This window comes from Microcaecilia unicolor, chromosome 4 (genome assembly GCF_901765095.1).
Source record: "Microcaecilia unicolor chromosome 4, aMicUni1.1, whole genome shotgun sequence".
Lineage (NCBI taxonomy): Eukaryota > Metazoa > Chordata > Amphibia > Gymnophiona > Siphonopidae > Microcaecilia > Microcaecilia unicolor.
The window spans coordinates 263,903,700-263,919,171 of record NC_044034.1 but is presented as its reverse complement, the minus strand read 5'-3'; positions in this window follow the sequence as shown (position 1 = coordinate 263,919,171).

The window sequence follows — 15,472 nt, the reverse complement described above, 5'->3', positions numbered from 1 at the left end:
TGCAGGAGATAGGTGCCACATTGTCTAGTTTGAGAGGCCCCAGGTCATAGGTCAGTTTAGGAAATATCTGAAACCTATGTAACTGATATTTTGAGTAAATGTGTAGAGATAATTAGTTCAAGACAGGGTAATCAATCTATTCTTTACCATCTGGTGAGAAAGGGGGGCTAGAGGGGTTTAGGACCATATATAAATGAGAACAGAAGCAGCTTACGTTAGAGACGAGAGAGACAAGACAGGAGACACAGGATCCAGAGAGCTCAGAAGAAGAGACACAGAGACAGAAGGACAGGACACAGAGAGGGCTAGCGCTGATGTCCTACTTTGTTTGCTGGCAAATAAAGAAGACTTCTCTCTCATTCTGGTGTGTGGTGTTTGACTCCTGAAGTAGCACAGATTCTGCTAACAATAGTGGTAATTCCTGCATCAAGATGTTTCTTAAATGTGGTTTTATTTTTCAAGAAATAAACCATGATTAAGTGGGGATTGTACTTTAAAATGTTCCTTTCCTTTCTGTTTTGGGTACAAGTCAGGTTAAAATTGACTTTGAAATTCTCTGTATAGGAAGTTTTGCATTTACTTCTATGGGGGAGGGAGATTCTAAACAGATCAGAGAAAAAAAAACTGTCTTTCTCTGACAAGCTGATTGGTTGAGTGGTGTCAGATCCTCTAGGGGGGGGTGAGTTGCCAGGGAGACTGGAGTGAGCAGAGAGACCAGGGCTGTGAACATGGATTGAGAAAGAAAAAACGTATAGTGTGTGTCTGTGTAAAAGTAAGAATAAAAGTATGGATTTTGTGAGTTTAAAGTGAAATGTGATATTGAAAAAGGGTACTTTAATATTGAAAGTGAGTGAAGGTGAGCTTTGATGCTGAGAATGAGATGATTTGAGCTTAAAAGTGAGTACTTCAATAAACAGACTGCCTTTTTCATGATTGTGTTGCTGAATACATGTGGGGAAAAACTGATGTATTTTGGGTGGGAGAGAGCTGTACTAATAGAAAGCTGTGAGAAGTTTTAAACCAAATTTAGTTTGGTTTGGAGCAGGGGCGTATCTGCGTGGGGCCACAGATTTTGCCCCGGACCCCCCTACCGCCGTTAACCCTCCCTCCCTCGTCAGACTCCATCCAACTGGAACTAAAGATGCATGCAGCTTTCACAGCGCGCTGCACGACGAGGATGAAAAAGTTAAAGATCGCGGCTGGGCTGGCGGGGGGTTGGGGTCCCCCGCCAGCTGAAGCAATATTTTAAAAAGCCGGAGGAAGCGGACCTCGGGGTAGGTGACGGCGGTAGGCGGGGGAGGGAGGGAATGTTAACGGCGGTAGGGGGGGTTGACGGCGGTAGGGGGGGGCTATAATGTGCCCCCTCACTCTAGCCCCTGCCCCCCCTACCGCCGAACCTCAGATACGCCCCTGGTTTGGAGTGAAACAGAGGTATGTATGTCCCAGTATGCAGTGAATGGAATGGTTAAGTTCTAAGGGAATTTAAGGTCATGGAAGGTGGAATGAGAGTCTGTAGGCTCAGGTATTAAGTGGACACATGGCTGCCTACTCTTTTTAGAATAGGGGAAAACAGTTGAGACTCAGGTTCTGAGAGACTGTGATTTCTGCTGGTAGTTATACTAAGTGAAAGAAACTATAAGGGTGTCAGGAAAAAGTGTGTAAGGATTTTAACTCTGACACAGGGGAAGGACTGAGAGGTGAATCTGTGATTTGAAGAAAGAAGCCATTAAACTGTGTCTGGGGGGAAGGTGTGTTGTTTGTGAGAGTTCTGAGTTCAGTGCAAGCACTGCTGTTGTCTGAGTGTGCTGTATTTTCCAGATTGATCTGATAGCTGTGCAGGGAAATGTTATGCTGTTATATGAAGTCTGTGAGATGGAATTTTGTATTACTATCTGAATATGAAATGTGTTACTGTGTTATGGTTCTGAATACAGTGTGAACCCTGCTGGATTTTAGACTAGGGAAACAACAGTGAGAAATAGGTTTTGTAGTGAGAAAACCTTTAACTTATTTTATTTCAATTAGAGAGTTTGGCCACAGTATTGAGAATTGGTTAATAGTCACCTGAGCCTGAACAAGAACAGAGGGCGTTCAAGGGTCTTGCCTCCATTTATTTTCTTTATAAGTGAGGTTTAGGGAGAAGAAATCTGGGGGAGTCATCCTCTGAAGGGTTCCAGATGAGCTCCAACGCAAGAAAGACATCACCTAAATAAATTCAACCACAGCTAAGTGACATTGCCAAGGGTGTTGAAAGAAATATATTATTTTTTCACCACATTTTAAGGGAAACAAAGGAACAGACCATCAGATATTAAAAATCCATGAGATCCCTGCAAAAACACCAATAGTGCACACAAAGAGACCAATTTCTCCATCAGGAAAGAGAATAACCACAAATATCTGATTTTGATAAAAGACAATTTAAATACTTATCTGAAAAGGTTCTTTTCCGCCTTTTTAGGTGAAACAGACAAAGTTAAGGGTATACATGTAGTTCTACATTTGAATGTTGAATATGTTATTGCAGTTCTATTAAGCTTCACACTAATTGTGAATTTGAGTTCATTTGAATGAAAATTTGCTTGCATTTGTATTCAATAAAGAAAGAGATAATTTGCAAATCTGAAAGTTTGGTCCTTCCATTTCAGGAACAAATCCTAAATTTAGATTCTTTTCCTCCTTTATTCTTTGAGAGTAAAGGACGAGGTTAGTTTATTTGTTCCACTCCCTCGGCTGTGAGTGTGTGTTCCCTGGATATTCGCCACGACTACAACCATCAGGTATCTGGGAGCACATCACTACAGTCCAGCTGAGAGGGGTGGTAACAGTTCACTTTGGTGCTCATTTTCAAAAGAAAAGGACGTCCATCTTTCAACATAAATCGGAAGATGGACGTCCTTCTCCCAGGGATGTCCAAATCTGTATAATTGAAACCCGATTTAGGACGTCTCCAACTGCACTCTATCACAAGGCCGGCCAAATTTCAAGGGGGCGTATCAGAGGTGTAGTGAAGGCGGGACTTGGGCGTGCCTAATGCCTGGACATCCTTGATCCATAATCGAAAAAAACAAGGACGTCTCTGATGAACACTTTCACGTTTTCACCAGAACCTATTTTTCTTATGACCCTTTGAATAATGGACTTATGGATAATATTAAACTGTTATCAGTTAGCAGCCACCAAGAAAAGCTAAGTTTTTTAAAATTCAATTTTTTGGAATATTAAAGGATTATAAATTAAAGAATAAATGTTGGGGAAGAATAGTTAGTGGACCGATGAGGAGCCAATGCGCATTCAGGCCTTCTGACAAATGAAGCGCTGCCACAATATATGTTATTATGGCAGCGCTTCATTTGTCAGACTTTCTGTCTGGACATCTGCTGATAGATATTTGACAGGATTAAAAGTCTGGCATAGATGGGCTTCTTTTTTCAGATTAGGTGGGTAGATGGACTTTTCAGTCTCGAGTCATTGTGAGTTTCATCAAGTCTTTTTGATTGCTTTCAATATGCAGACTTTTGTTCTTTGGAGCTGTGTTGATTAACTGTAAGTATCCACCCAGCTATTTCTTGTTTCCAGGGGGAGGGGAAGCCCAGTTTATCTGAAAGTCTTTGCAGCTCTGATAGTTTGTATCCAGCATATTCTGTTTGGTGTTACGTGATCAGTGAGTTGACAACACATATACAAGTAGGACTCTTCGTTTTGCATTCATTACTTGGTGTATTTATTGACCCCTGATGCAGACGCTTTTTAGCGTCGAAACACGGCCTGTGTCGGGTCGTTATCTCTGATATAATAAAGACTGTTGGACTCGCGTCTCCAGTGGTGAATCGTCTATTAGTCTCTACTTTTGCATTCTGTGTTCTCTGTTCCACCCCCTTTCATTTCCCTAAATAAGTGGATTTCCTCCCCTTTGTCTGTGTGCACACACTATTACCTTCTCTTATATTTGAAGACTTTGTAAGCCGCATAGATAATATTTCTGACTGGCAGATTAGTAAACTGAAATAAACTTGAAACTTAATTAGTCTGACCCAGTATGGCTATTCTTATGTTATTATGATGCACAGTATTTGAATTTCAACAGGTACTCTTGGAGGAATTCTCTGCAACTGCGCAGTGCAGAATCTACGCAGAATTCTCCACCTCTGCAGAATGTGTAGAATTCTGCAAAGGTGCCAGTATCAGGTCTCTCCTCAATCTCTCTCCCCCTCCCCCACAGAGATTGCATGGAAAGAGGATGATGTCTGTGATACAGCCCTAGTAGGTTCACTGTCTAAGTTTATGTATCTAGGACAGTGGAGGATTAAGTGACTTGCTCAGTGTGAAATCTGCTGCTTATATTCCGCCAGTGTCGCTATGCTCATATTAGCCCTCTCCTCAAGTCACTTCATTGGCTCCCTATCTGTTTCCTCATACAATTCAAACTCCTCATATTGACTTACAAGTGCATTCACTCTGCAGCTCCTCAGTACCTCTTCACTCTTATCTCTCCCTACATTCCTCCCCGGGAACTCTTTTCATTGGGTAAATCTCTCTTATCTGCACCTTTCTCCTCCACCATTAACTCCAGACTCCGTTCCTTTTATCTTGATGCACTATATGCCTGGAATAGACTTCCTGAGCCGGTACGTCAAGCTCCATCTCTGGCCGTCTTCAAATCTAGGCTAAGAGCCTACCTTTTTGATGCTGCTTTTAACTCCTAACCCTTACTCACTTGTTCAGTACCCATGTTTTATCATTCCCACCTTAGTAATTCCCTTATCCCTTATTTGTCCTGTTTGACTAGATTGTAAGCTCTGTCAAGCAGGGACTGTCTCTTCATGTTCAAGTGTACAGCGCTGCATATGTCTAGTAGCGCTACAGAAATGATAAATAGTAGTAAAAGGAGGAGGAGGAACTGAAGCTGGTTCCCCTGGTTCTCAGCCCACTGTACTAACCATTAGATTACTCCTCCACAGAAGGTTACAAAACTCACTGTTACAAGAGCCCTAATAACTCCAACAAAAATTGAATAAGAAACAAACCCCTGCATGTTGGTTTAGAGAGAACAGAATAGAGATGAACTGGAATAAGGACTTTCAAAGAAGAAACGTGGACCTTCCCTAAAGAGGAACTAAGGACGGAAGCATTAGGTATCTCCCATGACATTGCCAGAAATTCCATTCCACCCAGAACAGTGCTTTTGTTTCCCGGGTCACTACCACACGCCACACACACCATTCTTTGTTTAGATATGTGGAGTTGTGGATTGGATTTGTGCAGTGTCAGTGTTCAGACTACCTTCTTTGTGAAGGAGTAGCCTAGTGGTTAGTGCAGCGGACTTTGATCCTGGGGAACTGGGCTCAATTCCCACTGCAGCTCCTTGTGACTGTGGACAAGTCACTTAACCCTCCATTGCCCCAGGTACAAAATAAGTACCTGTATATATGTAAACCGCTTTGAATGTAGTTGCAAAATACCACAGAAAGGCGGTATATCAAGTCCCATTTCCCTTTCCCTTCTCTGTTCTTTATCTTTCCTATATTATTGTAGTTTTTTTCTGTGCTGCAATTTATATTTTTGTTATTGTAAACTGCTCTGATAGTTTTCTCTTGAGCGGTATATTAAATCTATAATGAAATTTGAAACTACTATGGTGTTGCCCGAGAGCACCTGATCCGCTGTTCACTTCACTAGGTCTACAAAATGCAACAGAGCTACACTGATGACTTTGGTTTCAAGTCTGTTTACAGACTATGCAGCTTTGATCTTGGACCAAAGTTCTGGTGCTCCCTGTCCGTGCAAACGAACACCAGAGTCCACTAGGCTTACGTCTGATGTGAGTATAATGCAACCGTAGGGTGGGGGTAGGGGTGGAGGTTCTCATTCCCTTCAAGAGAATTTTGGTGGTAGACCAAGTTGTCCCTTGCTGAAAGTGGCACAGGAACTGGGTCTTGAACTCCTGAGAGCAGGGAGAACTTTGAGTCACTGAAGAGTCTTGTGAACTCTTGCCCAGAATACTAGGTCCAGGGATGCCACTATTGATCCTAGAAGTTTTTCTCAGAGAGAAATCTCTCAATTTGAGTCAGCAACTTGGATATCCTTTCTTATGTCATGAAGATTTGGCCCACCTTCAATAGAAGCAAGCCCCCAGATATTCTAAGGACGAATTGGGAATTGAATTGCTTTCTGCCTATTTTACTGCCCAGTCCAAGTCTTCTAGGAACTGAATCAACCTAGTGACCTTCTGGCTTTCCTTCTCCAATCTGACTCTTATCAACCAATCATCCAAATATGATGAACCATAATGCCTTCCATAAATAAGCCATGACTACCACCACCACCTTGAAGAAGTCCTGAGTGCTCTGGCCAATCCTAACAGCAGTGCTCTGAACTAGAAGAGCTCTACCAGGCTTTAAAAATGCCTGAGAGATCTATGGACAAATATGTCTTTTCTTTTCCTTCCCCCCTCCCTCCATGATAACAGAGATAAGAATCTCCACACTAAAGCAAGGTTCTTTAAGACATCTGTTGACACCCTTGAGGTCAAGAAAGGGACAGAAGTTGCTGTCCACTCTTTGGAATCACAAAATAGATGGAATATTGACTGTGTCCCTGTTCTCTGAATAAGACTAGGACTATTACTTCTAGACCCTTGAACCTTTCCAGAATAATTTTCACCACCATCAATAAAGTTGTTTGAAAGGCAAGTTATATGTTCCAGGGAGTATCCTTTCCAAACAATATCAACGCCAACTGGTTTGATGTGATGTGGATCAATTCTTGATAAAACCATTGTGAGTGATTGCCCACTGATATTACTCAGGGGACCTGTTGTCCTTCATTGGGATGACCACAGGGATCCCAAAGTCCCAGCACTGTTACTCTTTCACTTCCGAGAGCCCTTAAAAGGCCAAGTTTTACCTTGACACAAGTTAGACTGGGAAAGCAGTCATTTTTTCCATCCTGTAACACCCTGCATCTTTAAAAATGAATTTGGCTTATTGCATCCCTAGAGGATGGATGAACCCCATCCTCTGGAAGCTTCAGAGTCCTAGCCACCCCTACTTACTTCACAAACTTTTCCAGCTCATCTCCAGTGTCCTTTATAAAGAAAATGGGCCAAATTCGGCCTTAGAGGCTGAACCTGCTGCCCACACATTGTGACCAATTCCACTGACCTAGAAGAGATCCTGGTAAATTTATAATATCTATACAATACAATACGAAGCTTTTTGACCACTTAATCACAGCAAAAAAGTCCAAGGTGGTTGCAGTCAAAGCTTAACTTTACAGTTTAGAAACTGAAATGAATATTAAGTACTATAAAAACAATAAATCCTAAAATTTTACAACTAAATATTTGTTTTAAAGTTTTTCATGTTTTACTAAAGGATAGATACGTTGTCTTTAGTGGTCATAGGTAGATTGCTCCAGGCATATGCTGCTTGCTATGAGAATAAAGAATATAATAATAATTTAAAACACATACCTTTAATTGAAGGATACAATAGTAAAAGTTGATCATGTACACACACAAAAAAATGTCTAGATCATGGTCTTTCTAACAAATTAACCACATGCTCAGATGTGCAGCTGTATAAAATCTGAAAAAGAATACATAACATTTTAGAAATTATATAGGCATGCTAAAAAGGTTGTCCCAAATTCCCTCAGAGGTGATTCAGGACTCACTGGGAACTGTGGAATGGGATTGTCTTCAGGGATATCCTCAACCACTGAGCCATTCAACTGGGAATAAGGGAAGCAAGTTCTTCCTTCTCAAAAAGCCTAAGCACAGAGGTACTATCTCCTTCTGAGGACTGGTCTTCCTCCTCCAGGCTTTCAAGGGGGGCAAAATCCTGCTCCACCTCCCTCCCCCAAACAATCCAGGAGGAGGGTCCTCAGACCAGTCTAACATTTTTCTGGATAGCTTAGGTCTATTAGGGCATAGCTCCACAAAAAGAGGTAAGGAGTAAGATCAGGCAAAAGTAGCTCAACCTCTCTTTTGGTTTCAGGCTTCTGCATCTTACAAAAGGTCTACTGCATGACCAATACAAAATCAGGTGAAAAGAAGGCTTAGACAAGAGAAAGAAGGCACTGCAGGAAAAACTGGGGTCCCTCTCCTACACAGGAAAGAAGCTCTACCAGAAAGACACTAGCTCTGCAGGACTGTGTGGGATGACTAAAATGGTGGTGGTTCCCATCAGACTATGGGCTACCACCATAGTGGTTGCCAATAGCTGGTCCTTTTCTGTCATTTTCCCATGTGTGGGAGAGCTAGGCTCCTACATAGCAATCTCCCATTCATGATACACACATTCCTGCCCTTGCCCCCTCCCCACATACTCCCACAGCATCAACCATGCTAAGCTCCTCCTTACATTAGGCCTGCATGAACTGCAGGCTCATCTCCCACCAGCGGGCACTATGCAGAAATAAGTCACCTCATAATTATTCAGTCTACAGTGCCATCTAGCAGACAAAAATCTAAAACATATTCTAGTAACTTTGTGTAATTTATGAATCTTGAGCTGCCAGCTAAGATGTTGATCATTATGTTTGCTGCTTTTTGTATATTTCTATGCATAGCCCGTTTATTTCCATGCTCACATGATTAAATTAATTGCTGTCAGGGTGTCCTTATCTTGAGATGCTCCTCCTTGGTTTCCATGCCATCAGCCTTAAAGGTTAAAATGCTGGCACGTTCCTCTGGCTAGCGAAGGCCTGTAGCTGCTCTTTTGAACTTAGAGAGACAGATTTGGTCTGAAAATCTACAAATTCCAGCAATTGTAAGTGGTTAGGCAGGAGCTTCCAAAGCATAACATCTCAAGAGCAAAATAAAAATCCAGATGAGATTTTATCTGGCAACTAATGTATCTGGAAAAAAAATGGGTTTTTCTTAGTACTGCTGCTTTACCAAATCTGTTTCTGGGCATTCACTTTAGTGTACTTCCTGGCATGTCAAGGGAAAACATGAGAATCTGACAGAATATTTTTTTAATATATACAATGAGGCTCCTTTAGTTCATGGGGTTTATTTAAATCAGTTCTAATGTGAGGAAGTAGAAACTGGTTTCTTCCTAGATTAAATATTGTCACCTCCTGGAAGAACAGGAATAGTTCCTACTAAGGACATGATTGCATTAGCAAACCTTTAAAAATGTGTGCTAAATTGATTTTTAATGCACATTGACAGATTATTGTGTGTGTCTTGTTAATTAGGTCGTGATAAAACATTTTTAACACAAAATTGTGAAACAAACTGAAAACGTTCAGAAAATTAAGTCGAAAAACAAAATGAAAAATTCCCATGCATATCTCTATTTTCTACTCTTTGTTATAAGAAATAAAGTTCAAACAAGAAGTTGTTAGGTCAGCAGTCCCCAACCCAGTCCTAGGGGGACCCCAACCAGTCGAGTTTTCAGAGTATCCACAATAAATATGCATGGGACAAGCATGCAAACTTTTGTTTTATTTATAACTAGTAAAAAAGGCCCATTTCTGACAAAAATGAAACGGGCGCTAGCAAGGTTTTCCTTGGAGTGTGTATGTTTGAGAGAGTGTATGTGAGAGTGAGTGTGTGTGAGCGAGAGAGTGAATGTGTGTGTGTGCGCTCCTCAGAAGAAGAAAAAAATGTCTGTGTGCTTGGTTTTGAGTGTATGGGAATGACGGCTGTGTTGGGGAGTGGAAACAGAGATTAACCAATAGGCTTCCTTGCTCGTGTGTAGTAATCGTCGTGCACCATGGCCAGAGTCGGAGAGGAGAGGGAGGGCGGTGGAACGGTGAGCGAGCGGCAGCAGGAGGGTGGGTGAGGGGGACTGTGGGCGGGGGTCCAGCACCGATGTTGGTTGGTATTGAGTGTATGGGAATGACGGCTGCATTGGGGAGTGGAAACAGAGATTACCGAATGACAATCCAATTTGTTGAATGTCATTGCTCCGCCCTCAACGTCATCACGTTGTGACGCGGGGGCGGGGCAGACACTCATGGGATCTTGAAACTACAAATTTAGAACGATCAAGGTGCCTTTTATATATAGAGATTTTCAGAGAATAAGAAAACATAAAAAGATAACCAAGCAACAATGCTTGTACCGAATGTGGCAGGAATCAATAAAGAATACAAAAGAAAAAGAAGAAAACTTTCTTCCAAAGGCAATCACTGAATTAACATCATCCACAAAAGTCTGCAACATTGGGGAGACGGGGTCCTATTGATTATTAGCAAGTAATAACTAAACTAAACAAATTATAAGTCTGATTATCCTAACTGCATGAAAACTTATCTCATGAATACTACTACTACTTATCATTTCTATAGAGCTACTAGATGTATGCAGCGCTGTACAGTGGACATAAAGAGACAGTCCCTGCTCAACAGAGCTTACAATCTAATTAGGACAAACAGGACAAATTGTAGGTATTCTAAATACTGTACCTGCCGACTCAAAGTTCCTCAGGACAGGTTTGGGAATCTCTGTTCTAGGTGATATAAACAGAATAAAGTTGGTCTAGAGGGTGGCAACTAAAATAGTCAGTGGTATTTATCATAAAGAGTATAGAAACAGACTTAAAGATCTCAATACATACACTTTGGAAAAAAAGGCAGGTGAGGGGAGATAAGGTATAGACACAGGAGGCGAATCTCTTTCAATTGAAAGGAAGCTCTGGAATGTGGGGGCATAGGATGAAGGTGAAAGAGGACAGAGGAATAACCTGAGAAAATGCTTCCTTACAGAAAGAATGGTGAGTACAAGGAATGGCTTCTCGGTGGAGACTGTGAAGACAAAAGCTATATCAGAATTCAAGAAAGCTTGGGACAGGTAACAGGCTCTCTAACAGAGAGAAAGGGATAAGCAGATGGTATGGATGGACAGACTGAACAGACCATATGGTCTTTATCTGCGTTCATTTCTCTGTTTTTTGTTGTTGAATTGATAACGTATTTGTCATTAGTTTTCAAGAGCTTTGCTCCCTTCATTAGGTCAGTGCAATGATAGCTTTTTCCTCCAATTAACATTTTTATCTTGCACATTCATTAATAAGAAAAGCTAATTTATTTGTGGTGTTCCTTGGGATGAGTAGTTTTTCACGTGCAGTCTCCAACAAGTTCCCAAACCTGTCCTGCCAAGTTTTCAGGACATCCACAATGAATATTCATGAGATTTGCATGCATTCCCTCCACTGCATGCAAAGCTCTCTCATGAATATTCATTGTGGATATCCTGAAAAACTGATTGGCTGGAGGTTCTCCCAGCAGAGGTTTGGGAACCACTGCTATAAGGTTTTGCAGGACTGGAGGAAGTGAGGTAAAAAGGAATGGGTGGAGTTACAACAACATGCTCAGGAGGATGTGCTCCTCTGGCCGAGACTACGGATACTGGACAAAATGGTGCAGGGGAGGAAACTAGAAAATCCATTTGTGGCACTATCACATTTGTGGGGAAAATGGAAACTGAAGCTATTAGGCATCAAGCAATATTCCAGGTTTATATCTTATAACTCAACTTTACTCCCTAGAAAGGAGAATAGCATGTATATTAAGTGGTGGGACAACTCCTTGATGGTGGGCAGCTATTGGACCACAACACTCTGAATTAATGGTATTCAATGGATGAACAGGGAGTGTTCCAATACTATCAGGTGAAACACTACTTAACCAAGCAAACTCGGGTGGATCTTGGGAGTGAATTGAAGCCCAGAGTCGGTGTCCCAGAAGAAGGGTATAAAGGATTATGTAACAAATCTATACAATATTATGAGTAATGTTGAGAGGGAGATGGACCACTATATTACAGCCTGAAAGACTTGGAATGGGTGCTACAAGGGAAGCTCTGGGTATTAAAGCCAGTAATTTGCTGGACAGCGATTATAAAATATTATACCGGTGGTACTATACAGCAGAGAAGAAAACTAAGATGCAGGGCACTGGGGAGGATAAATATTGGAGGGTGTGGGAATGGGGGCTTGTTCCTACATGTCTGGCGGGGCTGTGCAAAATTAAAGTTTTGAGATGTGCTCTTTCAATATTTTTGGTAATCTGTTCAAGATGCAGATCAGACCCAGACATTATACCCTATTAGGGGTAGCACCACCTGGTATGACAGGAGCATGAGTTCAACTGCTGAGGCCAAATCAATCTTAATTTGGAAACAGCCAAATTTAAAAATTTAAGGCTCTCCAGACTGATTCTACCTGATCAACCTAGACTGCATAAGTCAGCATGACATCATTGGTCAATAGTTCTCAGACTTCATCTGCTGGTAGGAGGAGACAACCCCATCTGTCTGGACTGGTCTGGTGGGACAAGGAAGGGCAACTACCTAAGCCATCAACTCCTTGCGTGCCAAAAAAGAAACATGATTGAAATGCAAGCATGTCCCAGCTACTGATGAAATGACAGAAGACCGCAGCCCTCCTCCTACCATCCAAGTTGGAGAGGACAACAGTTGGAAAGAGGACTGAAGATGAGGACGGAGAAAGAAAGTGGTGCATGGTGTAAATATGCTTACTTGTACTGGGTGCTAAAACACTTAGGGCCCTGTTTACTAAGGTGCACTAGTGTTTTTAGCGTGTGCTAAAAATACTCCCATATGAATATTATGGGCATCTACGTGGTTAGCATGTGCTAATGTTTAGCACGCTCTAAAAATACGAATGTGCCTCTACCACGGCTTAGTAAACAGGGCCTTTAGTCACAGCTCCAACTTGGGAAATTTGGAAAATACTGTTATAGAGAACAAACACATTTTATATCTATTGAGAAAGGAATTTAAAAAAGGAATGCAGGCATCAGAAAAGTTCAAAAATGTATTCAATTTTATACCACTCCAAGCTCAGGGTAGTGTATGGTAATTACAAGTTACAAAGTTTAAAATAAATCTTTTAAACACAAACATCAAACTAATAATAACTATCAAGCATATAAATAGGATAACCAGCTACACGGAATTAGCATAATATACATTGAAAGCATATTCATGAAAAATGCTAACAGAAAAGTTTATTCTAATCCTAAACACTCAAAGAAAAACAAAAATAAAAAAAAACCCCAGCATAGATTAAAAAAAAAAAAACCCATCCAATAGAGCTTGCAAATTCAAATACAAACAACTTGCTTAATCTTTTTTCCATATACATAAAACCTCTACTTTGTCTTGGCGATCAGTACACAGAGATACTGGTAGTGAATGATCTTAGAAAAAACTGGTATTTTTGGCCTTAAAACACAAACTAAGCTATAATGCTAGCATACAAACAGACTCAAATTTACTGCTAGACCGCCAATGATAGGCTCTGCTTGATTCTCTTAGCATTTACACAATATTAAACATTTCTTAAGCACAAAGTGTCCCTATCCAAAGGCAAGTTTCTTTGAGTCATGTCTTGCAGTGTTACCTGAACATCGTCATTAATCAACTCAATTCTGAGTATGGAACCCACACAGAAAAACTTCTTCAACCAATTTAATTTCTGATAATGGATGGATATGTAGAAACAAATCCTGGGTAGTGCAAAATTGCATCCATGGAAAATAAAGTCAACCAGTCTCTTAAGTATTATGGTCCCTTCTTATGTACTGCTTACAACATTACAGGCCACTAGGGCCTTGAAAAAATGACCTACGTGAAATGAGTTGGTTGTCTCAGTACAGTTCCAGGGGCCACAATGAGCATTCACAGCATAAACTTCCAGTTTCTTACAGGTCTGTGAAGTCTGTTGTACACCTGGTAAACAATGTGGCAAAGATACAAGTAGTGACCCAATCAAAATAGGTGCTCTTATTTATTTAAGCTATTGTTAAGCTTTCTTTAAAAAATAATTAAACGTACCGCACATTCTCCGAGGACAAGCAGGCTGCTTGTTCTCACTGATGGGTGACGTCCATGGCAGCCCCCTCCAACCGGAAACTTCACTAGCAAAGGCCTTTGCTAGTCCTCGCGCGCCGATGCGCACCGCGCATGCGCGGCCGTCTTCCCACCCGAACCGGCTCGTGTTCGTCAGTCTTCTTTTCTCCGCGCTCGGGACGGTCATGTTTTACCGCCGTTTCATGCCCCTCAAGTTGACCCTCGCGCATCTTCACGATTTTCGCTAAAAAAAAAAAGAGAGACCGATCGGTCTTTACCCTTTTCCCGTGTTTCCAGCTTTTTCCCGAGTAAGTTTCCTTTCGCTTTCGGGACCGGCCTATTTGGCCTCAATTCGGGTTTTTCTCCCTTCTTTTTGGTGCCCTTCGTCATCATCGCAAATTTTGATTTCGCCGGCGTGATTTTTCCGCCCATGTCATCGAAGTCTTCCAGCGGCTTCAAGAAGTGCACCCAGTGCGCCCAGGTAATCTCGCTCACTGATAGGCACGCTTCGTGTCTTCAGTGTCTGGGGGCTGGGCACCGCCCGCAGGCCTGCAGTCTTTGTGCTCTTTTAAAAAAAGAGGACTCAGGTAGCGAGATTGGCCCAGTGGAACGTGTTGTTCTCGGGCTCTTTGACGACAACAGCACGGGCATCGAGTGCATCGACGTCGACAGCATTGAAGTCTTCGACCTCGGCATCGGCATCGACTGCATCGAGGCCTCTACCTTCGGCATCAACTGCATCGAGGCCCCTACCTTCGGCATTGTCGGTACCGAGGTATCGAAAGGCTGCGTCGACGTCGGTGGTACCGGGACCTCTGCTGTTGCTGATGTCGTCGGACGGTGGTGCTTCGTCTGGAGTGCAGGTGAGGGCTGTCCATTCCCCTGCTGGTGGCGGTGAGCCTTTGGGTGGGTCTCCCCCTGCCCTGAGGGCTCCTGCGGTACAGCCCCCCCCGAGATCGACCTTCTTCGGCCTCGGCCCCGAGGAAGCGACGGCTGGATTCTACATCCTCCTCGTCGGTACCGGGAAGCTCCGGTGACATGCTTCGCTTGAAGAAATCTAAGAAGCATCGTCACCGGTCTCCTTCCCGTCTCGGTACCGAGAACTCTGGGTCGCCGAGGCAGTCGGCACCCAGTAGGCATCGGCACCGGGAGGACCGCTCACCCTCTGTTCAGGAGGTGTCGATGCGCTCCCCCTTGGACAGCCCGGAACAGCCTCCACGCCCGGAACAGACTCTGACATCGACGCCTGCATCGGCTTCTCAGTCTTTCTCCACAGCCGCTCTGCACGAGAGTCTCCGGGCCGTTATTCCAGAGATTCTGGGAGAGCTGTTGCGCCCTTCCCCTCCGGTACCGGGGGTGCTTGCGCCAACGGTACCGTCGAGTGAGGTGCCGGCTGGCCCCTTGCCCGAGGTGAGGTCTCCGGTACCGGTACCGCTTGCGGTACCGGCTACGGCCGCCTCCCAGGCAGACTCCCCGACGTCGGAGGAGGGAGCTTCGCCGATGCTGGCGAGGGAGTCCAACTCTCGACGCTCCTACCGTGGCCGTGTTTCCACGGAGTCGAGTCGGGCACGGCTTCAGACGCAGGTTCGTGAACTTGTGTCTGATACCGATGGTGAGGCCTCGTGGGAGGAGGAGGAGGAC